The following is a 25,796-nucleotide window of genomic DNA, read 5'->3' as shown; positions in this document are numbered from 1 at the left end:
GATAAAATTAAATTACCAAGAAACAACTTAATCCTTTTGGGCCTTGCTTTTAAGATTTGCTAGGTGGAAACAAGAATGTTTGGGGCTAACTAATCCCTACTACTGAGACACAACCCTTCTTACTGCTGTATGCAACATCATATAAATTGATGAGATTTTGCAGTCTCACTGGTGGAAATAGGCACTATTCCCATCCCTGTGTGAGTGCCTGGTACTGTTCTCTGTAATCCTTTTGGATGATTCTTTCCCCAGCCTCACATGTTTTCTTTACACATTTTGAACACTCTGCCGAATATTCAGAAATATTCTCCTTTGGAGATCTGTGGGAGTATTTCTCTATGTAGCATTCTCTCCTTTATTACTAGATCTTTCAAATTTATTTGTCTTAATGTCCCTGGGTTCTCATCCCTTTCCGCCAAACTCCAGGTGAAGAGTTTAAACTCCAGGTGATGAGTTGTCAAGAGTCTACCTGGGTTCTTGCTCTCTGTTCTGGGGCCTGGAAAATCTGAAGGCAGTGAACTTAGGGCGGTGCTAGAATTCACCTAGATGTCTTTCATGGATTATTGTCCTGTTTCTTGATGTCTCGTATCTTAAACGCTGTTTCATATGTTTTGTCTATTTTTTGGTGGTTTCAGGTGGGACGGGAAATCTGATCCCTGTTAATTTATCTGAGTTGGAAGTGGAAGTCTGGTACTCACTCTTGATTTGTGTGTAATAATTTGAGGCTTGACTTAATGCTTTAGAGCACATTAGACTGTTTCACCTATCCCTCTTAAAGGTTTATGTATTTATATGTCAAAAAGGTTAGTTTTAAAAACAAAGGATAGTTTTAAAACTGCTTATTGGGAAGATGAGAATTCACTTTACATTTACGATCTCATATTTTGGCATATTCAGTATGTCCCTCCATAATGCCTAGTAAAATTAAATTACGTAAACAAAGTACCCAGGCCAGGCATGGTGGCGCATGCCTGTAATCCCAGTGCTTTGAGAGCCGAGGCCGGAGGACTGCTTGAGCCCAGGGGTTCAAGACTAGCCCTAGCAACATAACAAGACCCCATCTCTACAAAAACAAAGTACCCAGTACATATTTGAGGAGTAGATAAATTAATAATTTAATTTTAGAAGTTCCAGGAGCCTTCCTACATCCTGAGACATTCTAATTCTCTGCAGTTTGTGTAGCAATTCTTTGAACTGTTGAAAGATCTCCTGACAAATTGTTATTGATATTGTGTTAAGCAATAATCTTAATCTTCCCAGTAAATGAACTGGAATGCCCAATTTTAAGTTTCTCTATTTATCAAGAAACAAAATACAGTTGTCATAGTCAGGATACTGCCTCTGGTACACTTTATAATTTCTGTGTCTACTAGGATATAATCTTTCTTACCTCTTTTGAGATTTGATGTCAGTTCAAGGGAAGCATTCCATTGATGTCAGGAAGGCAGCTGTTTGTTGACTAAAATTCTTGTACTCTGTCATAAGCTCTTTCTAAAAATCCACAAATACGTTGTTAATAGAATGGGACCATACTTTTCACTTGGGGGCCTACCCGCTAGAGGTGAGATGTCATCCTTGAGATGTTTGGAAGACTTTGTGAGATTTTTTTTATTTTGCCAACTAGATGTGTGCCAACTTCTCTGACCTAAATTTAGCTCCAGTGGGAATTTCACTATGGATACTTTATCTTAAGTCTAATTCCCCTGGTAACCCAACATTGCTGGTTTTAGAATTGAATAGTCTTCAGAAATTCTCTAAGATAAATTTGCTATTTTCTTTATTATCTTTTAATTTACTTTTATAACATGGGGTTTTTATTGTGTGTGTATACTGGCATTCCTTTGGACACAAAATAGACTATAAAGAACATTTCTAAATTCTGAATGCAGTTTCTCGTTGATTTTAAGTATTGCTGTGTACATTTTGAAAATTTTTTGGCTGGGCGTGGTGACTCATGCCTGCAGTCCCAGCACATTTTGAGGCCAAAGCAGGTGGTTTGCTTGAGCCCAGAAGTTCGAGACCAGCCTGGGTAACATGGTGAAACCATGTGTCTACAAAAAATACAAGAGATAGGGCTTGGTGGCATGCATCTGTAGTTCCAGCTACTCAGGAGGCTGAGGCTGGAGGATCACTTGAGCCCAGGAGGTTGAGATTGCAATGAGCTATGACTGTGCCACCGCAATCCTTGGCTGCAAAGTGAGATCCTATCTCTTAAAAAAAAAAAGGAAAGGAAAAAGAAAGAAAAGAAAAGAAAAAAAGAGAGAAAAAGAATTTAAAAATCTACCCTAACCATTTTATATTTAAAACAAGCTTGTTCTTTTCAGTGTCTTTACTTTTAAAATAGTTGAACTGATTTTTCTGGGAATCTTTCTCAAATACAATCTTAAACAGAATATATGGATGTGTTCTGGTATCTTAGAGTTATTCTAATATTAATTATTTGGTGCCATAGACATATTGTAGTTCTCAGAGGCTATTGATATGTATGAGAAATTTTTCTTAATTGAAATTTTCCAAAGATTGCTGCACTCAGAGTTTTCTGAATTCTGTTTGTAAGCTACCTAAGAGTAGCAAATAGGTTTCATTCTCACATACCAATTCCAATCTGTTGAAACAGTGTTGAGGAGAGTTCTGAGAACTTTTGGACTCAGGAAGGATAACTAAGATAGGATCAGCCAAAATGGTCTGTCTGTTTGGGAAAAGGGGATAGAGTGATGGGACTGGTACGCATTTTTGTTCTCTAGCATTGGTAAGAGGAATTTGGGTATAATTTGTGTATATTATGAAAACATGCCAATGAAACCAAATGGTCTGAGTTCAGATGCATTTAATTCCTACAGTATCTTTTTCTTGGATCTCATTGATGTATTTCTACTCTACTCATTGACATATATTTCTTTTCTAAGTCTACTCTAATGACACAATTCCTGCTCTAATCCACAATCCACTTGGACATTTTAGCTGTTCTCGTTGTCCCAGCGTTTTAAAACAACTTCAGTAATAGCACCTTTCTTAACCGCTGGGGTGATAAAATGATGCTACTTCCAATGACTGTTTGCTGTTTCAAGAGTTTGAGGCCTTATGTAGAGGGTAACACACAGCCATTAAAGTATGGATCAAAAGCGCAAAAGGTTTAAGTTCATCTGTAGAAAGACCAGGGAATTCTTTTCTCCTGTTCTAGAGAAAAAAAGCTCACAGATTGCAGGACTGTAGTTAACTAGTATTTATACTTATCCTGGGTTGAAGCAATTGTAATAGTGTGATTGGCAGTAGGTTTATAAAATACGCTTTTGTAGTTTTGTATGATTTTTAGATTTTACTTGGGGTAAAATTGGAAGCAACACCTTAAAAAGAACTTTGTGGGAAGAAACGTGTACGATTGAGTTTTCCTGTTAAGTTCTTTTACTTATTTGCTCTTTCATTGGCCCTTGTATATGTAGTTGTTAGAAGTGGGGTGAAGGTAAATTGTTGTGTAGTGGAGAGAACCAAGGTGGCAGAATTCCAGCTATAATGTTGTTTCTTGCTGCTGAGTTGTTAGCATGTTTGTGAATGCTGTTTTCATATTCTGTCAGTTTCAGTAATAGACAAAACAGTGAAATTAGTGAAAATCTACTGGCATCTTCTTTTTTTTTTGGTTAAGATACAGACGGGAGTGTAGTGGTGTGATCATAGCTCATAGCTCACTGCAGCCTCAAATTCCTGGGCTTGAGGAATCCTCCTCCCTCAGCCTCCTGAGTAGCTGGGACTACAGGTGCATGCCACCATGCACAGCTAATTTTAAAAAGTTTTTTTTAGAGGTGTTGTCTTGTCATCTTGCTCAGGCTGGTCTCTAACTCCTAGACTCAGGCAATCCTGCCTCAGCCTCCCGTATTTGGCATCTTCTTGAACCTCTCTTTGGGGACTCTTCTTCCCTGAGGATACCATTCAGTGCTTCAATCATAGTTTTTAGAGGACCTTGAGTTCTACAAACTAGTTACTAATAAAACTCCAAGACCTTAGCTTATAATGACTTAACATGGTTACCTTTTCCAATATTGCTTATATTTGAGTAACAGGAATGAATGTTTTTCAGGTGGAAAAAATTATTTTGGTAGATGTATTCTTCTGTTATTTCTTAAATCTTATCAATAAGTAGCAGTTTATTCTATTTGTGGGTGATCTTGACCTGGTTGATTTTTTTTTTTAAATCAAATTCATTAAATAGAATTTTTGTACACTTGGTTTAATAAATGAGACGAGTTTTTATGGGACCTGTGTCTCTTAAAGTTCTAATGTACTTTCTTTAGCTACCAAAATCTCATTTTAAAAACAAAGTGAAGATTAGAGGCAAAATTCATAAGGGATTGTTTGCAAATTACATGTTATTTCATTTAGGTTCTTTATGCACACCTTGACTAAGTTTTAAAATTTGCAGGTTCAACAGCTAGGAAAATCTGTTAAAATTGTAAATATTATCTTTCGTTACTCTAAAATTATCTTAAAATAGTCTTAAAATAGTTTTTAGCATCTTTTCTTTTATACCTTCACTTTTGATAATTTTCTGAACGTTGTCAGATATTTTGACATTACAGACTGACTTTTAAACATTCACTTTCCCCCACTGTCTTACACATTAATAGAAGGGAATGTCATCTGGTATATGAGTGTGCAAAATAATATTTATGGACCATTAATGAATAAGTTATTTTTAAAGGCATTTCTTCTTCAAAATTTGAATATACACTGTCTTGCAGTGGTTCGTAAAGTACTTCCAGCATTGGTGTTTTAATTTTAGCAACAGTTTTTGTGTGAGCAACGACATGAGTGAGCAATGTGAGCATTGCTTTACAGACTTGATTGAGCAATGTGGGCATTCCAATTGTGACTTGAGTGAGCAACGTGGACATTCCTATAGGGACTTGATTGAGCAATGTGGACATTCTAATAGGGACTTGAGTGAACAACATGGGCAATAGGGACTTGAGTGAGCAATGTGGGCATTAAATAGGGACTTGAGTGAGCAATGTGGGCATTAAATAGGGACTTGAGTGAGCAATATGGGCATTCCAGTTGTGACTTGAGTGAGCAATGTGGGCATTCCAGTTGTGACTTGAGTGAGCAATGTGGGCATTCCAGTTGTGACTTGAGTGAGCAACGTGGGCATTCCAGTAGGGACTTGAGTGAGCAATGTGGGCATTCCATTAGGGACTTGAGCGAGCAATGTGGGCATTCCAATAGGGACTTGAGTGAGCAACGTGGGGATTCCAATTGTGACTTGAGTGATCAATGTGGGCATTTCAATAGGGACTTGAGCGAGCCATGTGGGCATTGCAGTAGGGACTTGAGTGAGCAATGTGAGCATTTCAATAAGGACTTGAGTGAGCAGTGTGGGCATACCAACAGGAACTTGAGCAAGCAACATGGGCATTGCAGTAGGGACTTGAGTGAGCAAAGTGGGCATTGTAATAGGGACTTGAGGACTTCAGTTAGCAATGTGGGCATTCCAGTAGTGTAACAGATACTCTTTTGGTTGGTGTCTCATTGTTCATTTTGAAGATTAAACATTTTTTCTGAGTTCCTTCTCTTTCAACCTCTTATGACCCTGCAGACTGATTATGAAAGTTTACATTAACCAGAATAAGAAAATGTACTTGGAGACTACTGTAGTTAACTGTTGATACAGCATTTTATCTTGTACATACTATAAAACTGTTATATGGGTATATAATACAGAACAGACCAAAATAGGGAAAACATTCTTTTCCAAAGGACTCACCATAGAATTCCTGTTAACAGAGGTCTCTAATGGTATGTTTTGAAATTTAATACCTATAAAACTTCAATTAGATTCTGCATTTCAGAAGCAAATCTATTGTATAGAGCCAAATACAACCATATATTTTTAGAGCATGTTTGATTTTTTTGGGGGGAGATCATTAAAGAATATTTACATTCTAATTGGATTAAAAACTTTTCTTTGATCTTTTATGTGTTTGATTTGTAATGTTATAATTGGTATCAGATTCTTCTGATTAACAGCAACTGACCTGAATCCACTATAAACTTGTGGGAGAAACTTACAATTGGCCCTTGTTATTACTTAATAAACCTATTATTTTTCTCATTAATTTTCTAATGACCATGATGTTTACTCTTCTAGACAGAAACTGTATGGTTTATTGTGTAATGGGAATAAACATGATTTGTGGAATTGTACCTCCTTCGTGTACTCACTGTATTTCTTGTGAAAGCCATAACATCTCAAAGCATAGTTTCTTCAGTTTTACAATGTAGAAAATTACTTTGTAGAATTATTACAAAAATTAGATGAGTTAGGCTGGGTGTGGTGGCTCACGTCTGTAATCCCAGCAGTTTGGGAGGCTGAGGTGGGCAGATCAGTTTAGGTCAGGAGTTCGAGACCAGCCTGGCTGATACGGTGAAACCTCGTCTCTGAAAAATATAAAAAATTTGCTGGGCGTGGTGGCACGCACCTGTAATCCCAGCTCCTTGGGAGGCTGAGGCACGAGAATTGCTTGAACCCGGGAGGTGGAGGTTGCAGTGAACTGAGATCACGCCACTGCACTCCAGCCTCTAGCCTGGGTGACAGAGCAAGACCCTGTCTCAAAAAAGAAAAAACGGAAACTGCTAAAGTTCCAGAGTAGCTGTATTATTTTACGTTCCCATCAATACTGTGTGAGTGCAAAGTATGTGTTTTTTAAAAAAGGAAATAACATGAATGTCCAGGAAAAATGGAGTAATAGTTGATTGTACAGCTGTATCTTGGAAGACTGTGTGAGTCATCAGAAATGTTATATAGTGTTTTCATTAAGTAGAAAAGCAGAATCTAAAACACTATTATCTCAATAAATGCATAGAAAATAGAAGTTGTTCATAATGGATAATTTGAATAAGAATGTTATAATATGACAAGTTTATGTTGAAGGATATTTATATTTAACTTCTTATGTCATTCCTAGTAGCTGATGGTACCCTTCAGTAGGAAAGGAGGGAGAGGGAATATTCTTCCCTAATTCTTGTTTGTGGCACTATTTAAGGGTTTGGAGTATTCACTGTCTAAGAAAATAAATTGCTAAGTGTCTTGTTGTGTGCTAGGTGCTTTATGGGAAAGTTACTCTAACAGCTTTAGGAATATTTGATCCTGGCCGGGCGTGGTGGCACATGTCTGTAATCCCAGCACTTTGGGAGGCCGAGGCAGGCGGATCACTTGAGTCCAGGAGTTTGAGGCCAGTCTGACCAACATGGTGATACCTCTCCTCCAAACCCCTCCCCGCAAACCCCAGTCCAGCTCTACTAAAAATACAAAAAATTAGCTGGGTGTGGTGGTGCTTGTCTGTAATCCCATCTACTCGGGAGGCTGAGGCACAAGAATCGTTTAAACCCCAAGGAGGCTGAGCCTGCAGTGAGTCAAGATCATGCTACTGTACTCCAGCCTGGACAACAGAGTGAGACTGTCTCAAAAAATTTTTTTCTCCCATTTTATGGCCCATTGCCTCATTCCCCACAAAGTGATTTTGTCTCTTTTATTATGGCAGAATTGTCTGTCTTACAGACCGTATGATCTGACCAGCCTTTCTCTCACATACTAGTATTTAAGATTAAATAAATTGAAATAATTTCTTTGTTTTGTTTAAATACTCTTGTACAGGCTATTTTTTGTATTTTATCAAAAGTGTAAAAGGTTGAAAGGTTGAACAACAGGAAATTAATGTAATGGTTGAATATGGCAATGTCATATGTTTCTGAAAAATGTTTCTTTAGCCTCATTTGTTTTTTTTTTTGTTTTTTTTGTTTTTTTTTACCAGTTAAACTGAATGTTTAATACATTTGTAGGAACAGAAGAAATGCAGTAAGGATTAACATTTTATAATTACATTAGACATTTATGTAAAACATGTTTCGTTTTTCAGAGACGTTTCCCCTTTTTCCCTATCTTTTTTTATCTTCCTTAGAGCAATAAATAGTAATTACTACATTTGTGGACAAGCTGCTCCACTGTGTTGGACAGTAATTATTATATCTTTATGTTTCACATCATTATTACCTCCCAAGATTCTACCTGCATTTCCCTGCAGTTTCACTGGACTATTTCACAGTAAAATTGTACTCCACTCAAACTAGAAGAGCCCAAAGAAAGTAGAGCAAACAGCAGTCAAATTCCTATGAATTAGATAGAGAACCAAGTATTTTAAAGTGCTGATTTAGTAACATAATGTCTACTGGCACAGACCTTCTATTTAATCATATTATTCAAATAGCAATAACAGAAATGAAAGCTACATTAATGAAAAAGGAACTTAGGAATGAGGTCATTAAATATAACTAACTACATTGTAAATACAGATATCATGTATTTCCTGATTAGTATCAGGTAAATATCTAGACTCCTATCCTGAATTCCGGTCTCAGATAAAAGGTCAGAGACAGTTACAAGGAAGATGGTTCATATTATCAGGTCCATTTTTTAAATGATGAGGTCCTTTAGGAAAACTGCTTTAGTCTTTCTTTTTATCAGAGATTTCTGTTGGTCCTTTTGTTGGTAATCCATTCATGTCTGCACCCTTACAGTCCACTTTGCCTTTGTTTGGATCGTTGGATTCTTGTATTGCTTTCTTAGGCCATATACGGCTAACGAAGGGGGAAATCAGAGGGTATATGTATGGCTCCAGGAATTTTTTGTAGATCCAGAGCAGAACTGGAATGACGATACAAGGAATGCACACCACTTTCCCGAGCTTGAGCTCCTCAACGGCTAGGACTCTGCGAGCGCGGCCTGTGCTGCGCCTCCGGAGCAGCTACCTAGCCTCATTTGTTAAATACACTTTTATTAAGGTAGCCTAGGAACTCAGCCACCCTGTAGATTGTTGCTTCAGTACAGAAATGAGTCCCAGATTTAAAAGAACATTTAATCACTGTTTGTGGTGTTTTTGAGATGGAGTCTCGTTCTGTTGCCCAGTCTGGAGTATAGTGGCGCGATCTTGGCTCACTGCAAGCTCCACCGCCTCCCGGGTTCACGCCATTCTCCTGCCTCAGCCTCCTGAGAAGCTGGGACTACAGGCGCCTGCCACCACGCCCAGCTAATTTTTTTGTATTTTTAGTAGAGATGGGGTTTCACCGTGTTCACCAAGATGGTCTCAATCTCCTGACCTCGTGATCCGCCCACCTCAGCCTCCCAAAGTGCTGGGATTACAGGCATGTTGTGGTGTTTTAATATCCAGATTTTGTGATCTTCGTGTTGGAATCAATAAATAATATATGTCAATATATTTTGGTATATATTAATATGTAATTATATTTTAATATATGTGGTATACATCATATATTAAACTTTATGCATAACTTAAATATATACATTTAATATATATTTTAAAAATCAGCAATGCTTCTAAATGTCAGTGACTGCCCTCAGCTTCTGACAACGCTTAATCTACCAGTGTTTAAACAGCGTTGCAGTGTTCCTGCTGCTTAAATCATATAGGATTCATTTTAGCTAAAGCTAAATTAGGGAAATAACTGAAGATATATCAGAAATGGAAACCCTAAAGAGTATAGCATAGCTATGAATGCAGTAAATGAGAAGACAGACCAGCCTTTACTGTAGCAGTCAGTATAGGGAGATAAGGTCTTAGTGTGTTTTTGTTTTTGTTTTTGTTTTTTTTAAGCTACTAATGCCTCAGTCCTACCTCTGGAAATATGAGTAAAATGGGGCCAGGACAACAGTATTTTTATAAGCTCCCTCTTATTCTAATGGTCAGCCAAAGTTGAGAGCTTCTTTTTGTACTGACTTTAAAAGCAAGGATCTAGGCCTGGTGCGGTGGCTCACGCCTGTAATCCCAGCACTTTGGGAGGCCAAGGCCAGTGGATCATGAGGTCAGGAGTTCGAGACCAGCCTGGCCAACATAGTGAAACCCCGTTTCTACTGAAAATACAAAAATTAGCTGGGTGTGGTGGCATGCACCTGTAGTCCCAGCTACTTGGGAGGCTGAGACAGGAGAATCGCTTGAACCTGGGAGGTGGAGGTTGCAGTGAGCCGAGACCATGCCAGTGCACTCCAGCCTGGGTGACAGAGTGAGACTCTGTCTCAATAAATAAATAAATAAAATTAAAAAATAAAAGTGAGGAACTAGGTCAGAAATAGCTACAGACTCAGAGTAATCACTGTAAGTAGTGACACAAAGACTAATCTTTGTGCAGTGTGGAAAGTACAGCTAGATTGTTTCTTTCATTTCTCCTGCCCCATTGAGCCATACTTACAGAGAGCAGCTGTGAAAAACCATCATCTTCAACAATGAAGAATAGTAATATATCACAATTGAGATTATGAAGTTCAGAAAGGGGTAAATGCAGTTTTGGGGAGGGCTGAGACTAAGAGAGAACACAGTAAGACAGGCAATTAAGACTGACATGAAAGATAAGTCACATTGGTAGGACATACCCTTGATATGATTTAATGAGAATAGCAGTTTACCTCTGTGGTTTTCTTTTCCCAAAACCCATAACCACAGCCTAACCACGAGAAAGACATCAAACAAATCCCAATTTGGGACATTCTGTAGAATACCTAACCCAATTTTCCTTAAAAACAATGAAAGTCAGAGATACAGTCATAGCCAAGAGGAGGCTTGGGAGACATGACAACTAAGTGTAATGTGGTATCCTGGATAGAATTCTAGAACAGAAAAAAAACTAAAGACATTGTGTATGAACTTCAGTTAATAAGGTATCAATATTGTTTCACTAATTTTGACAAATTTACCATACTAATGTAAAATGTCACTATTATAGGGGAAAGTGGCTGTGGTGCATATGAGAACTCTTTGTACTATCTTCACAATTTTTCTGTAAACCTAAAACTTCTAACCCTAAACCTAGCTGGTAATGGTGCCTTGGTAATTAAAACACGATGCTGATGAGTATATGATTTCTAGCTAGTTTTATGAATGAACCCCACGATAGAATTTGGATATGTCAGTCAAAATTTATCACTCTTAATGGAAAATCAAGGTAGGTTCACTTCATTATTAAGAATACAACAGTAACATTATTTGCCTTTGTAACTTAAAGCACATCCCAGAGTTACATACTGTTTGTACCCCCGCCTCCCCTCTCAAACCCATTGCTTCCCCACTTTCTGCCCCCTACCCCCTCGCCAAAAAAAAAAAAAAAAAAAAAAAAAAACTCTATCAAAAAGGGGAAAAGGAAAGAAAAAAGAGGAAGGTAAAGAAGGAAAGAAGGTTAAAGGGAAAGTAGAAAGAGAGGAAAGGAAGGAAGAATAGAAAGAAGAAAACTCACAGTGGTTGGCAAATAAACCTCTATATTTCAAAGGTTATTGTGAGGATAAAACTCTTAACAGTTATGATATAAAAGATTTAAAGGCCGGGCGCGGTGGCTCAAGCCTGTAATCCCAGCACTTTGGGAGGCCGAGACGGGCGGATCACGAGGTCAGGAGATCGAGACCATCCTGGCTAACACGGTGAAACCCCGTCTCTACTAAAAATACAAAAAAACTAGCCGGGCGAGGTGGCGGGCGCCTGTAGTCCCAGCTACTCCGGAGGCTGAGGCGGGAGAATGGCCTAAAACCCGGGAGGCGGAGCTTGCAGTGAGCTGAGATCCGGCCACTGCACTCCAGCCCGGGCGAAAGAGCGAGACTCCGTCTCAAAAAAAAAAAAAAAAAAAAAAAAAAAAAAAAAAAGATTTAATGCGGTGTTGGTACATGTTGTTGGAATAATTCACAGTCAATATAATGAGCAGTGAAACAAAGTTCAGGTGTTGTAGCAAATATATTTTGAGTTTACAGATATTAAACAGTGAAAGTAAATTTTGGGTTTCTGTTAAGAGACACGTAAAATAGCCATTAGAGTTTTGTGGATATGTCAAGTAAATTTTGAAGGCATTTTAGAAATGTCAGCTTGCTAACTCTAGGTGACTAAAATAGAATAAGCTTTTTATAAATAAGGTAGATGGAGAAATTTTTGGATATGAAATTAATGATCTTTATGATGACTGATAGAGTAATTTTATTTTGCAAATCAGCGTAATGTTTACTCTGTCTCTTCTTGTTAAAGTGTTTGATTTACCTTTCTTGTGTTTGTCTATTCTTGATGTTATGTGGTCATTATTTCTTTGCCTCTGTCATGATGCACTGTTTGCATCTTTTCCTTAGTATCTTGATCTTCAGAATAACTAGGCATGCTATTTACATGAAGCAGATAAGCATAATCCGTGTAAATTTTCATTGAGTCACTGAGAGGTGGTGTGTTTTTTCCCTTTTTCTTTAAAATGATTTATTTATTTATTTATTTTTGCTGGCAGCCTTAATAATGTTTTCATAAAATATGATCGATTTATAAGTCTGTTTTACATGCCTTTCCCTTTTTGTCTTAGTGCTTTGCTTCTAAGTTGCAGATGCAGTGGGTGAACAATACCCTGTGTGGTGTGACAGGTAAATTTCCCAATTTACCTGCCGTAATAGTGTGCCGTGTAATGCCATTCAATCGTCTCTGAATTTTACTTGCCTGATTAGTTAAGTGAAGCAGATTTTCAATTTAAATGTAACTTCATCTGCTTGATTAAAAATGTAACAGAACATTATCTGCTGCAAATAAATTTCAGTGGAAGAGATGATTTTTGCCTGTTTAAAAATAACATCTGTTTATGTTGGCTGGAAGCAGACGATTAATACCGCTCTAATTTCGAGGTTTACCAGTCCAGCTCACCTGTCTCTTTGCATGGATAGTTGAAATTGATGGCTGTCGAGTATAAACATTTACCTGTTGATGTTTAGTTGATGGATTTCTTTTTTAAGGATAATACAGAATCCCATCATTGGGCATTCATTTATTTGCTGCTCATCAAGATGATTGACAGTTTTGCCAACAACATGGAAAAAGGATCTTCCTTCATGATGCATATGAGAAAAATTTTACCTCTCAATGATGAGTGCCCTACGGAAAAACATATTCATGTAGATTCTTTTTCATAGTTGGTATTTATTTGAATTTTGAGTCTAGAGTCCATGAGTATAAATTTAAGTCGAGTGCGTAGTAAATTAGGGTAGTACTCCTCTGCTAGCATTTTTCATCAAGTGATGATATGTATAGGCCATAAGGACAAGGAGAAAGACAGGAAAAACTAAAATGGTTGTTTTTTTCCCCCTGCACTTAGCATAGTGTTAGGCATGTAGTAGACTACTCAATAAATATTTATTGAATTTGAATTAAAAATTAGGTGCAGAGTATATTTGATATTCTATAAATGTAATAGACTAGATGTCATTGGTTTAAATATGTAGCTGAAAATTAGAGCAAAAAGAAATTACAGAATGCTGATTGGTCTGTTTATGCTTTAAGTGAAAACTTTTAGGAGCTTTTTAAAAGTAGATTTTTAAACACAGAATTCTCCTGTAAACATCCTCTAGGGGGAAAAAAGACATTGCACACTATTAATTTTCCTATCTGGTAAGTAAAACTGGGTTGAAAAAAATAGATTCAGAAAATTCTAATGTTAATAGTACAGTGGTACAATTTGGTAGTTTTAAAAGTATATGTAGTATATAGTAAAACTATTTGTTTTCTGAAAATTGCTGTAGTTTCACAATCTGAAAAAAACGTTGTCTTTTTGAATGCTGTATTTACTTTGGTAGAATATTTTGAACATGCCACTTATTTGTAGAGGAATAATTTTGCATTCTTTTGATAACATTTTTGTTGTCCTTTGTTATAAAGCAAACATAAATTTTGACTTGTCTGTTACTGAATTGATAAATTGCAGACTCTTATTTTAGTTGTAACAGGTTTTGGCCACATTGTGTATGATTTGAGTTGAAACTATTTCAGGCAGGTATTTGAGGAGATTTGCTTTTTATCAAAATGCTTCAAATCACAAATCAACAAAATTAATCAATTTTTGTTCTCAGATATATAGGATACTTTACTCTAAGTGTGACTATATAAGATATTTAATCTCTAATTTGTAGATTTGGTCATTTTGGATGATATGATTGGTCTATTTATAAAACATAAAGATTTGGAGATTGTTTTCCAATACATCAGATTATTCCTTGATATTTAGCAGAAGTTTTTGCCATAGCACTTTATGAAAACGGCTCAAACTGTTAAAATACATTTTTGGTATAAGTATATTTGGTATGTTCTATGCTTTAATTATTAATTTGTAATTTTATTGTAGCAAATTGTGTAGTTTTTTTTAAAGCAGATTAGCTCAATATAAGAAACTTAGAATATTGTTTTGTAGCTTTCTTTGTTATTTCCTTGTCCTTCCTTTTTATTGGTAGTTTGCAAGGGTAGATGAGATTTTTTTTTTCTTCAGTTTCACTTGTCCAGAAACTCAGAAGAGCAACCTTTACCTGAAGGAGAAGTTACTATTACTTCAAATGGTTTCATCACTTAGTTTGACTTCAGAGATTTTTGCTGTGTGATTTGCACTGACTTCAAAACTTTGTGCATGTATTTCAAAAGCGGGTGAGAACATTCATAGCAGCATTATTCATAATAACCAAGACTTGGAAATAGTCACTATATCCGTCAGTTGATAAATTGACATACAAAAATGTGGTATATTCTTACAATGGAATATTATTCAGTCATAAAAAGGAATGAAGTACAGATTCATGCTTTGAAAACATGTTAGTGAAAGAAATGAGACACAAAAGGCTATATATTCTGTGATTCCATTTATGTGAAATGTCCAAATAGGCAAAGCCATACAGACAGGAAGTAGATTAGTAGCTGACAGGAGCTGGGAGAAGGTGGGAATGGAAAGGGACTCTAATGGATATGGGATATATGGAAGATCTTCTGAATCATGGTTGCACAACTTTGTGAATGTACTAGAAAATACTTGGACATTTCAAAACGGTGATTTTTCTTTATTTTTATAAATGTTTTTAAAAAAATTTGAGATGGGGTCTTGCTGTGTCACCCAGGCTGGTTTTAAACTTCTGGGCTCAAGCAATCCTCCCACTTCAGCTTCCCAAAGTGCTGGGATTCAGGCATGAGCTATTGTGCCCAGCCCAAAAAGGTGATTTTTTATGGTATGTGAATTATATCAATGTTTAAAAAAAGGGAGTTGAAATATATAAATTGTTGGTTTATAGAGATATTGTTACTAGATGAGTAATTTCATTTATTATTAATCTGATGCTGTGAGGACTGAAAATGTTGACAGGGAAATAGGCTGCAAGTTTGAGGCTGGCCTTTTAATGAGTTTTTTAAAAATTATAAAATTACAGTTGTCAGTCTTAAAATGTTAAGAATAGCATCTCAGTTTTTGTTGATAAGGCACAGTTATCTATTAGCATTATTTTTGCTTATATTTTTTACATATCTTTTAATGATCTACAGTTGTAGTATTTTTATTTTCTTTTTTTTTTGAGACATAGTCTTGCTCTGTTGGTGTAGTTTTGCTAGGTTGGGTGTAGTTTTGCTCTGTCACCTAGGTGATCTTGGCTCACTCCAGCCTCTGCCTCCCAGGTTCAAGCCATTCTCTTGCCTCAGCCTCTTGAGTAGCTGAGATTACAGGCTCGTGCCACCACGCCCAGCTAATTTTTGTATTTTTAGTAGTTACGGGGTTTCACCATGTTGGTCAGGCTGGTCTCGAGCTCCTGACCTTAAGTGATCCACCCACCTCAGCCTCCCAAAGTGCTGGGATTACAGGCATGAGCCACCACGCCTGGCCTATTTGTAGTAATTTCAAAGATGGAACATAAGACAGCCTTGTGGAAAATCAGTCTATCTTGAAATTGTGTTGTTATTTTTTGAGGTTTCAACATATTCATTTTAGTATGAGAGAATGACAGCCTTTAAGGTACATGGTAGATATTTTGTTAAATAGTAGCATCATACTTCTGTGAGCCCAGTGTTGGGTACATGTTTGCAATCCCAGCTACTCAGCAGGCTGAGGCAGGAAAGTCCTTGGAAGCCAGGAGCTCAAGGCTGTAGTGTGCTATGATGATTGCACATGTGAGTAGCCGCCGCACTTCAGCCTGGGCACCATAGTGAGACCCCCAACTCTAAGCATGGTCAGGGGAGAGAAAGAAAGAGAAAAGAAATCCTTCAGGAAATACTTAGGAAGATAGAAATAATTATATTAAAATCAATGTAAACATTTATGAAATGTAAATATATTCTATCAAAAATTATGTTGATTAAAAGTTTTCTTGGCACTTTTAGATTAAAAACCATAAATCAGCAGTAACTTATGCAATGTTCATGTGCTTGAGATTAGGCATCTCTTTATTTAATACATACCAGTACATTGTATACCATTTGAAGCTATGTGAACTCTCATTTTGTGACTCAGAGGAGAGAGAATAGGTACTTGAATATAAAATATTAGTTTACCTTTCAAAATCAATCTAGTGTGAAATATTGGTTGCCTGAGAGGTCAGTCATACTGAATTGTGTGCTTTATTATTTGAAATGCTATTTGTTTTCAGCCTGGTACAGAAATCCTTTTCCTTCAGTTTTATTTTAGAACTGCTGTGTGAGTACATTACTTTTTAGGTTTTGGGCCTCATGGAAATTCTTAGCAACTTGTTTTCACAGCCCTTTCTTTGATGTTCATTTGAACCATAAGCATTGTTGATATTCAGAGTATTTTGACCTACAAACATAAAAATTTTATATGGTTCAAACTAACAGTTAATTTGCATCAGTTTACCAGGCATGGATGAGTACAGTTGCAATGCTAATAGCAAATATTTTACTTATTTTACTTTCCTGAACACTTTACATGTTTTAACTGTTTTCGTCCTCACATCAACAACCCCATTGAATTTTATCTGTCATTTATAGATGAAGAAACAGGTGTAAAGAGATAAAGTAATACGCCCAAGTAAGTGAGAAACTCAGGATTTGAACCCAACTCGTCTTGCTCCAGAGTCTACATGCTGAACAACAATGCTATGCTGCCCTCTACTCTTGATCTAGTCCCCTCTTGCCCTCCGGTAGTTTTGTAAATTCAAGCATAGCTCCTTCTGTGGCCTTGAGCCCCTCCTTTCCCTGCACAGTAGAGAGGAGTTGGACTTTTATTGGTTTGTGTTTATATTGTAATTATGTGTTTTTCCAGATGTGTCTTCTAGCTACATTAATAGATACTCAAAGAAGTCTTTCAGCAGTATCTATTATGCTGACATTCACACTTGTTTGTGTTATTTTGTACATTTGGAAGCCTTCTATAGTTAAGTATTAGTTGAGCTAATATTGAGTGTTTTTGTGTCATACTTTGTTATGCAGCAATGTAATATGTGTACGTTGTTAACTGAATCGATAAATCTAGGAATCAGCTTGGTCTGTATCATCTGATGATTCAGGGGCTGGTTTGGATCATTGATAAAGTAAGTTGTTCACTGTTTTACTTACTCCTTAGTGTCAGTTTTCTAGATTCCCATTATTGGCTTGCATCAAAAAAAGAAGCATTTAAAAAATTATGCCAGAGCTGGGAGAGCAAGAGGTGCTCTATTTTTTATTGATAGGGCCTGGCAGGGTCCTATCCCTGCTCTCCTGATCTCTTATCCTGAATCTCCTGACACCTCTATTTCTGGAATTCTTCTCTTTTATACTTGGTATCAGTAAGGAAATACATGGTACGAATACCCTGAGAGAGATTTCTAGCTTTATTGGTGATCTGACTATCTTTTAGCTGATCAAAAGCTATTTTATTACCCAAGTTTTAACCTTTCTCTGGTGATTTGTTGTTGTTATTGTTAAAGTTCAGGCTGCATGTGGGATTGGTTTGTCCAGGCATACTTCTTAGGGAGTAGTCACTTGCATGACTGTTTTTGGGATAACATCTTTGAGTATTTGGAGAGGTCTGTTGTAACTTCTGAAAGGCATTGTTTTTACATATGAATGTTCTAAAATTCATTCTAAATGGTCATGAAAATAAAGGATTCACATTTTAGAATGGCAGTAGTCCCTGAGAACTGTCTTTCAGATTTCCTGTGGGTTTCTAGGAATGTTAGTGTAACTTAGTTTTCCACCTACCTGATTTGTGTATGTGCCTATTAGAGAGAACTTGCTGAGATCTTTTTTTTTTTTTTCTTAACATGTTGTCCCCTTGACCTGTACTTCAAAACTAAACATATTACTTTATTTGCTTACACTTCAGGAGGCAATTGGCAGACACCAGGCCAACAGTTTCTAGAGGTCATGGGTGCCATTTACAAGTAGTCAGTCATGGTTTTTTATTGTATTTTAAAGTCTGCAAAAGATCTCTTGCTATGTTAGGTACACCTACTATAGGTGATCGCCCACTATCCCTTAGGAGTTGTGAGAATCTGCCATGATTTGGACACTCATTTAGGCAGTCCTCCTTCTGGGTGTTCCATTTGATCTGGTGTTAAATGATAAGGTGAATATCGGGTCACAATTTAGAGCCTTTAAATAAATAAGATGATGTATTATTTTGCATATAAATGTACATTGTTCTTGTTTCCTACTTAAAGGAATGTATTAGTTTCTGAGGGCTGCTGTAACAAATTACCATAAACTCAATGGCTTAAAACAGCAGAAATTTATTCTCTCAGAGTTCTGGCGGCCAGAAGTCTGTTGGCAAGTTTGGTTCCTTGTAGAACTCTGAGGGGGGCCTGTCTGTGCCTCTTTTCTGGTGTCTGCTGTGGCTGGTAATCCTTGGCATTCCTTGACTTGTGATTGCATCACTCCAGTCTTTGCCTCTGTCTTCAGGTGGCTTTGGTCTCAAATTTTTTTCTTCTTTTTCTTCTACGGACACCTGTCATTGGTTTCAGGGTTCACTCTAAATTCAGGATAATCTCACCTCAAGATCCTTAATTGTATCTAGAAGGACCCTACTTCCAAATAAGGTCACATTCACAAGTTCTTGGGGTCAGTAATTGGATATATTTTTGTGGGAGGGGACACTATTTAATGCACTATCAGGAATATAAAATGCATGCATGTTCATGCATGCATTTTATTTATTTATTTTTTACAATTTCAGCCAATTTGCTAAACATCTCACATTATACAGTAAATACGTTATACTTTTTTTCTGGGACATAATATTTTGGAGATTGTATTATTTCCCATCTCATTATTCAGTAAACATGAACTCTTTCATCTTTCACACTGGGATTTTGTGGGGTCGGGGTGTGTGGGAAATCTGTTTTGTTAAACTTAGTTTGCTATAATTTTTTTCAGATTATTAAAAACATGTTCTAAACATGAGTGTATGATTATATTTAGTTTAATATTATTTATTTTTAGTTCCTTTTACTTTCTATCCCACCATTTGTGGATAGCATGTAAATAAATCTTGAAATTTGGGGCAGGAGAAATGTAAGAGGTTAATCCACTTCTAAGGCTACATCATTTTCAGAGTAACTGATGCCAAGCATGAGCAGAATATATTTTATTTAATAGCTATAAGAGATGGATTTTCATAAACTTTTATCCAAAGTAACAAGATTCTCACATTCAGTGTAAAGGGTGTTATGAAAATGTAAAGTTCATTAATATGCTGTATATTTTTATCCCCTTGAATGTAATTTAGAGATTATATACTGTAATAGGATTTATGACATTATACTGTTTAATCTTTAGGGTGTTACAAACACATCAAGGACAGTTGGCAGTAACTGAAGTTTGCTTGCATTTTAAGAATGCATTAGTATTGCTGAGTATCATACACTTCCCTAAAAATAAAAAAAATTACACTCAGAATATTTATAGATTCAAATTTTTTTTTCCTGCAGGCCAAAAATAAAATCTTTATGAACTAACAAGATGAATTAAAGATGGAATGATTCATTTCTATGGTTAGGTTTTAATTAATACATGGGGGATGATTTTGGCACTTTTTCAAAGGATTTGTTTCTGTGTGCCTGAATTTGCACCTACTCTGTAACCTAACTGGGATTTATAAAATGAAACAATCTCTTCTAATTTGGCACTTGATAGGAGCTTTGACTTTAAAAGGCAAGTGTATTTTTCTGTCAGGAATATCGTGTCATTCTAAAATAAGACAAGTAAAAACAATGGACTGATGAAACTTCTTCACTGCTTTTTCTTTATGTATAACAAATACACTGATATTTTACTGGCATAAAATGTGTAGTTTAGTTGTGTCTTTAAATTATTGCTCAGTGTATTTTGTATATTTTAAGCCATTATTATTTCCTTTATGTTGGATTTGGATAGTTTAGATTGTAAGCTTCTAGAGGGCAAAGAATACAACTTTTCAACTATGGTCTCAACCAGCAATCTCAAACCTTTTTGGCACCAAGGACCAGTTTCATGGAAGAAAATTTTTCCACGGACAGGGGTCGGGGGATAGTTTCAGGATGAAACTGTTCCACCTCAGATCATCAGACATTAGATTCTCTTAAGGAGCATGCAACCTAGATCCCTTGCATGCGCAGTTCACAGTAGGGTTCCTGCTCCTATGAGAATCTAATGCAATTGCTGATTTGACAGAAGGCGGAGCTCAGGCGCTAATTCTTACTCGCCTGCCCGCTGCTTACCTCCTGCTGTGCAGCCCGGTTCCTAACAGGCCACGAACTGGTACTGATTGTTCCCCAGAGTTTGGGGACCCCTTGTCTTGACAGTATCATGCACAGGTAGATACTTTTAAGCTGTTTGATATTATTGTTTCCACTTCGGGAGATGGGAAGATAAATGGAATAAAATGAGCAAAGTGGCAATGCTATTAAAGATCTATGGATATCTGATTTCTCACAGAATTACCCTTCATTAAAAGATGCGAATGGCAGTTTTATGAAGCCTTTTGCCCTATTTTGTGTTGGGTGTTCTGTACAGATTCATTTTTTTTTTTTTTTTTTTAAATATTTGATACAGGGTTGGTTGAATCCACTGTTGTGGAACTCATGGATATGAAGGCCTGACTGTGCTGGGTTAAAAGGTCTTTTCTATTAGAACTTAAAAATATTATCCTACTTCCTTTTGTCCTCTGTGGTTTCCAATGACAAATTCTCAGTTACTCAAATTTTGTTGCCTTTATGAGTAATGCAAGTGAAACTTAAGAATTTGAAAATTTGAGTTTTCAGCCATTATTTACTCAAATACTTTTCCTTTTTCCACTGTACTCTTCTTCCCTTCTGGAACTTGAGGAAATGAATATTAGACCTCTTGATACTATTGGCCCGTAAGTCCTTGAGGTTTATTTTTATTTTTTATTTTTTGTTTTAAGAGACAGGGTCTCACTCTGTCTCCCAGCGTGAATTGCAGTAGTGTGATCACAACTCACTGCTGCCCCAAAATTCCTGGCTCAGGCAAGCCTCCTGCCTCCACCTTCAGAATAGCTGGAACTACAGATGTATGCCATCATGCCTGGCTAATTTTTTTAATCTTATTTTTTGTAGTGCCAGGATCTCTCTATGTTGCCCCAGTCTGGTCTCAAACTCCTAGGCTCAAGTGATCCTCCCACCTCAGCCTCCCAAAGTGCTGGGATTAGGTGTGAGCCACCATGCCCAGCCCCTGAGGTTGGTCTCCACTCTTCTCCTCTCCTGTCCTCTCCTGTCCTCTCCTCCCCCCCCTCCTCTCCCCTCCCCTCCCATCCTGCACTACCTCCCCCTCCCTTCCCCTCCCCTCCCCCTCTCCTCTCCCCTCCCCTCCCTTTCTCCTCTCTCCCCTTCCATCTCCCTCTCCCCTCCCCTCTCCCCTCTCCCTTCCCCCCCTTCCCCCCTCCCCTCCCTTCCCCTTCCTCTCCCCTGCCTTTCCATCTCCCTTCTCCCCTCTCCCCCTTTCCTGTCCCCTCTCCCCTGCCCTTCCCTCTCCCTTATCTCTCCTCTCCCCTTCCTCCATTTCCCCCTCCTCTCCCCCTCCCCTCTCCCCTCTCCCTTCCCCTTCCCCCCTCTCCTCTTCCTTCTCCTTCCTCTCCCCCTGCCCTTCCATCTCCCTTCTCCCCTACCCCTCACCCTGTCCCTCTCCCCTGAAATTGCTTTCCTATTCCTCTCCCTCCTCTCTTCCCTCTCCCCTCCCTCCCTTCGCTCACCTGCCCTTCCATGCTCCCTTTCCCCCTCTCCCCCTCCCCTATCCCCTCTCCCCTGCCCTTTCCCTCTCTCTTTATCTCCTCTCTCGCTCCTCTTTCCCCTCTCCCCTCCCCCCCTTCTCTTTCCCCCTCTACTCTCCCCCATTTCCTCCACTCCTCCCCCTCCCTCTTCCCTCCCCTCTTCCTCCCCTCTCCCCTCCCCTCCCCTCTCTCTTCCCCTCCCGTCTCCCTTCCCCTCTCCCCTCCCCTCCCCTCTCCTTTCTTCATTTTTTTTTTTCCAGTCTCTCAGATTTAATATTTTCTACAAATCTGTCAGCTCTCTAGCCTGTCTAATGAGATTTTCATTTTGGTTATTATATTTTTCAGTTTCTAAATTTTCCATTTGTTTCTTCTTTATATCTTCTGTTTTTTGAGGTGACTTTCCATCTTTCTGTTCATCCAAGAGTGTTGGCCCTTGTTGGGACATTTTTGTAATAGTGGCTTTAAAGTCTTGGTCAGATAAATCCATCATCTGCATTATTTCAGTGTTGGCATCTGTTGTTTTTTTCTCTTTGAGGTTTTCCTGATTCTTCATGTGTCAAATTATTTTGGGCTGTATCCTGGACAATTTAAGTATCATATTTTGAGACCCTTTGTCTTGGTTTAATGCTGTGATAAATGTTGAATTTCCCCCCCCCAAGACTGAGTTTTGCGCTTGTTGCCCAGGTTGGAGTACAACAACATGGTCTCGGCTCACTGCAACCTCTGCCTCCTGGGTTCAAGTGATTCTCCTGCCTCAGCCTCCCAAGTAGCTGGGATTACAGGTGCACACCACCACACCCAGCTAATTTTTTCTATTTTTAGTAGAGACGTGGCTTCACCATCTTGACCAGGCTGGTCTCGAACTCCTGACCTCAGGTGATCTGCCTGCCTTGGCCTCCCAAAGTGCTGGGATTACAAGCATGAGCCACCACACCCGGCTGATTTTTTTTTTTTTGATAGGCAATTTGGTTGGGTTCATTCAGGTTGCAAGTTCTACACAAACTTCTGTAGGTTGTAGTTCTAATGCCAGTTTCCTTTACCAAACCTTTGCAGTCTTACTGAGAACTGTCCAGTATGTGTGCCAAACATTGGACTGTCTGGGAACTGAGTAGTTGTCTGCTCCATGGTTTAGTTCTCAGTGTCTGTGGTATGTTATTTTAGGATCAACCCCAGGCAGGCACAGTTTGGAGGGGTGAGTCCAAACTTTATGGGGCCACTTTCCTGTGCTTCTCCCTCTTCGTAATCTCTCTGGTACTTTTTGGTTGCCTAATCCTCCCCTTTTATACTTCCAGCTACAGAGCTGGAGCTTTATTTAGTTACTCTCTTCTGCTGCACATTTCTTGCAGCTGTGCCCATACTGGGGCCAAGTAGCAAGAAGACAGAGAAAAAAATAAGCAACAAGAATTCTTGCTACCCTCTTGATGATGAAGATTTGCTCCCTCAGAGTTTTAGACTTCTGCAGACCCCACTGCTGCTGCTGTCAGTGCTTCTACCACCATCTTGATTGCTCAGGGACTGGGTACAGAGGATGTTGAAAAGAATAAATAAAAATACCTAGGGAATTTTATTCATTGAAAAGAGTAAAAAAAATACCTAGGGAATTTTCTTCATTCTGTCTAAGTATTAGGAGACTCTGTTCCTGCTCCTCAAGGTAGAACTAGAAGGCTTCTCCTGGAGTTCTCTTTGTCTATCCCTGAGTGCCTGCTTCCAGATTTCAGTTGCTTTGAGTCTAGACCAGAAGATACTAAAGGGGGAAAAATAGTAAACCATCTGTCTGATATTAATGTGAATTCTCATCTTATTCCCCAGTCTGCCTTAACTAGCTGCTTTATGGTTTTCTGGATTCAGTGGACAAGACAAGGTAGTGTGTGCTTACTCCATCTTACTTGGAATTGGAACTCCTAATATATTTTGAAATAAAAAAAAAAGTTAAAACGTAAGAAACAGTTGTACCTCTAATGTATGAGTTTCCCCATATTCTTTGATTTTATGCTTCATGTTTAAGAATACATGCATTAGACTGGGCGCAGTGGCTCATGCCTGTAATCCCAGCACTTTGGGAGGCTGAGGTGGGTGGATCGCCTGATGTCAGGAGTTCGAGACCAGTCTGACCAACTTGGAAAGACCCTGTCTCTACTTAAAAAAAATACCAAATTAGCCGGGCGTGGTGGTGCTTGCCTGTAGCCCCAGCTACTTGGGAGGCTGAGGTGGGAGAATTGCTTGAACCCTGGAGGTGGAGGTTGCGGTGACCCGAGATTGCGCCATTGCACTCCAGCCTGAGCATCAAGAGCAAAATTCCGTCTCAACAACAACAACAAAAAGAATACATGCATTAGAACCCACACAAGGAAACTGCGCCATTTCAGGGTACATGTTTTATGGGTACATCTAAATGTGCAAATTTAGGAAAACATTTTGGGCGCTTGAAGCCATTGAAACTTTTGCTGCCTCAGAGAAGCAGGATAATTAAATTTTTGCCTATGGAAAAAGTAATTTTGCCTTAGTTTTATGTCTTTTCTAATTTATCATAAGATTCTAGGCCAAAGATCTAATAACTATTTTCTAACAAGTTTCTTTTTGTTTGTTGTACTTACTTGAAGTGCATTAGGTTTCTCTTCTTTTTAATCACCAGTATATTGTTTTGAAAGTATATTGAACATTTTTTGTCATATTTTTTCTCCTTTCTCTTTTATATTTCTTACCTTTTTGTCCTTTGTGTTTTTTACACTGTATTTCTTTATTTTAGATTCTTCACCCCTACTCTCCATGTCCCCTACTCCCACCCCACTAAAATGGTGGATAGGATTTATGTAGGGGTGCTGCTCTGAGAGTTTGAACTCTGATTGAGAGACTAATCCCCACCCCCAAAGGCTGTCTGCATCAGCTGTCCCCCTGGCTAATTAGAATTCCAAAGGGCATTAATAACCATTTAAATTAATCCGATTATACCTGCAGTTGCTAAAGGTAAGGTTCAGGCTGTTTAACCCTCTGTTAATGAACGCAAACATGAATCAAAACTGGGTAGGAATTTTACACTTCATTTTCATTTTTGCCCAAAGGAAGAAAACCATTTCACCTGCTCTTTGTAGCAGTCTAGTTTACAACAATGCAAGGAAGCCTTGCCATTAATTCAGCCTTCATTAAAAGACGGAATCTAAATTGCTCCATCTTGTGAAAATGCATTTGCATTGTTTGTGAAAGTCCTTTGGGGCAGAGCTGTAGAAAACCGCCTAACAGCAAATAATCCTTTAGTTAAATGCAGAAGTGTTATAAAGAGCTAAAAATTCTCTTTCTAGCAACTAATGTTGCAATGATAATTTGACAATAGTGGTCTCCCAGGGGACATTAAACAGGTGGAAAAAGAGCTACCATTTCACAACTTTAGTTAAAAAGGAGTGGAAATTGAATGACCAGTATTAAGAGTCAAAAGAAAGTCTATAGGGTTATGTAGTCCAGTTTCTGTCATATAGGAATTCTTTCTCCAACATAGTTTACATGGTCAACTATTTTCCTTGTAAACATCTCAGTAACAGCAAGTATTAACAAGACAGCCCATCTCATAATCAGATAACTTGTTATTGTCAGAGAATCCAGATCTGAAATTAATAACTGTTGCTTTTCTTTCATTTTACCCCTTGAGCCATATTGAATTACTTCAGTATAGCTCATTGCCCTCATTCCTATTCCCTGACCTCACCATATTTTCTTCTTTAGATCAGGTGTGTATCACAGGAGATTTTTGAAATGTGGAAATATATGGGAGAATAAAATGTTCAGTAAACATGGTTGTA

The 25,796-nt window shown here is 38.0% G+C and overlaps 1 protein-coding gene and 1 pseudogene across 5 annotated transcripts in view; one reads left to right on the top strand and one right to left on the bottom strand.

Annotated features, from left to right (window-relative positions):
• Positions 1-25,796, top strand: part of ZCCHC7 (zinc finger CCHC-type containing 7) — a 237,625-nt gene that overhangs the window by 48,367 nt on the left and 163,462 nt on the right. The window lies entirely within an intron of this gene.
• On the bottom strand, positions 7,789-24,773 carry LOC104667531 (annotated as a pseudogene). The gene is made up of 2 exons (XR_004054034.1): positions 24,708-24,773; positions 7,789-8,792 (listed from the first exon to the last, which is right to left on the bottom strand). The product of XR_004054034.1 is annotated as a UPF0729 protein C18orf32 homolog pseudogene (transcript).

Source organism: Rhinopithecus roxellana, chromosome 16 (genome assembly GCF_007565055.1).
Source record: "Rhinopithecus roxellana isolate Shanxi Qingling chromosome 16, ASM756505v1, whole genome shotgun sequence".
Lineage (NCBI taxonomy): Eukaryota > Metazoa > Chordata > Mammalia > Primates > Cercopithecidae > Rhinopithecus > Rhinopithecus roxellana.
The sequence above is the reverse complement of the archived record's forward strand: the minus strand, read 5'-3'. Positions and strand labels throughout refer to the sequence as shown.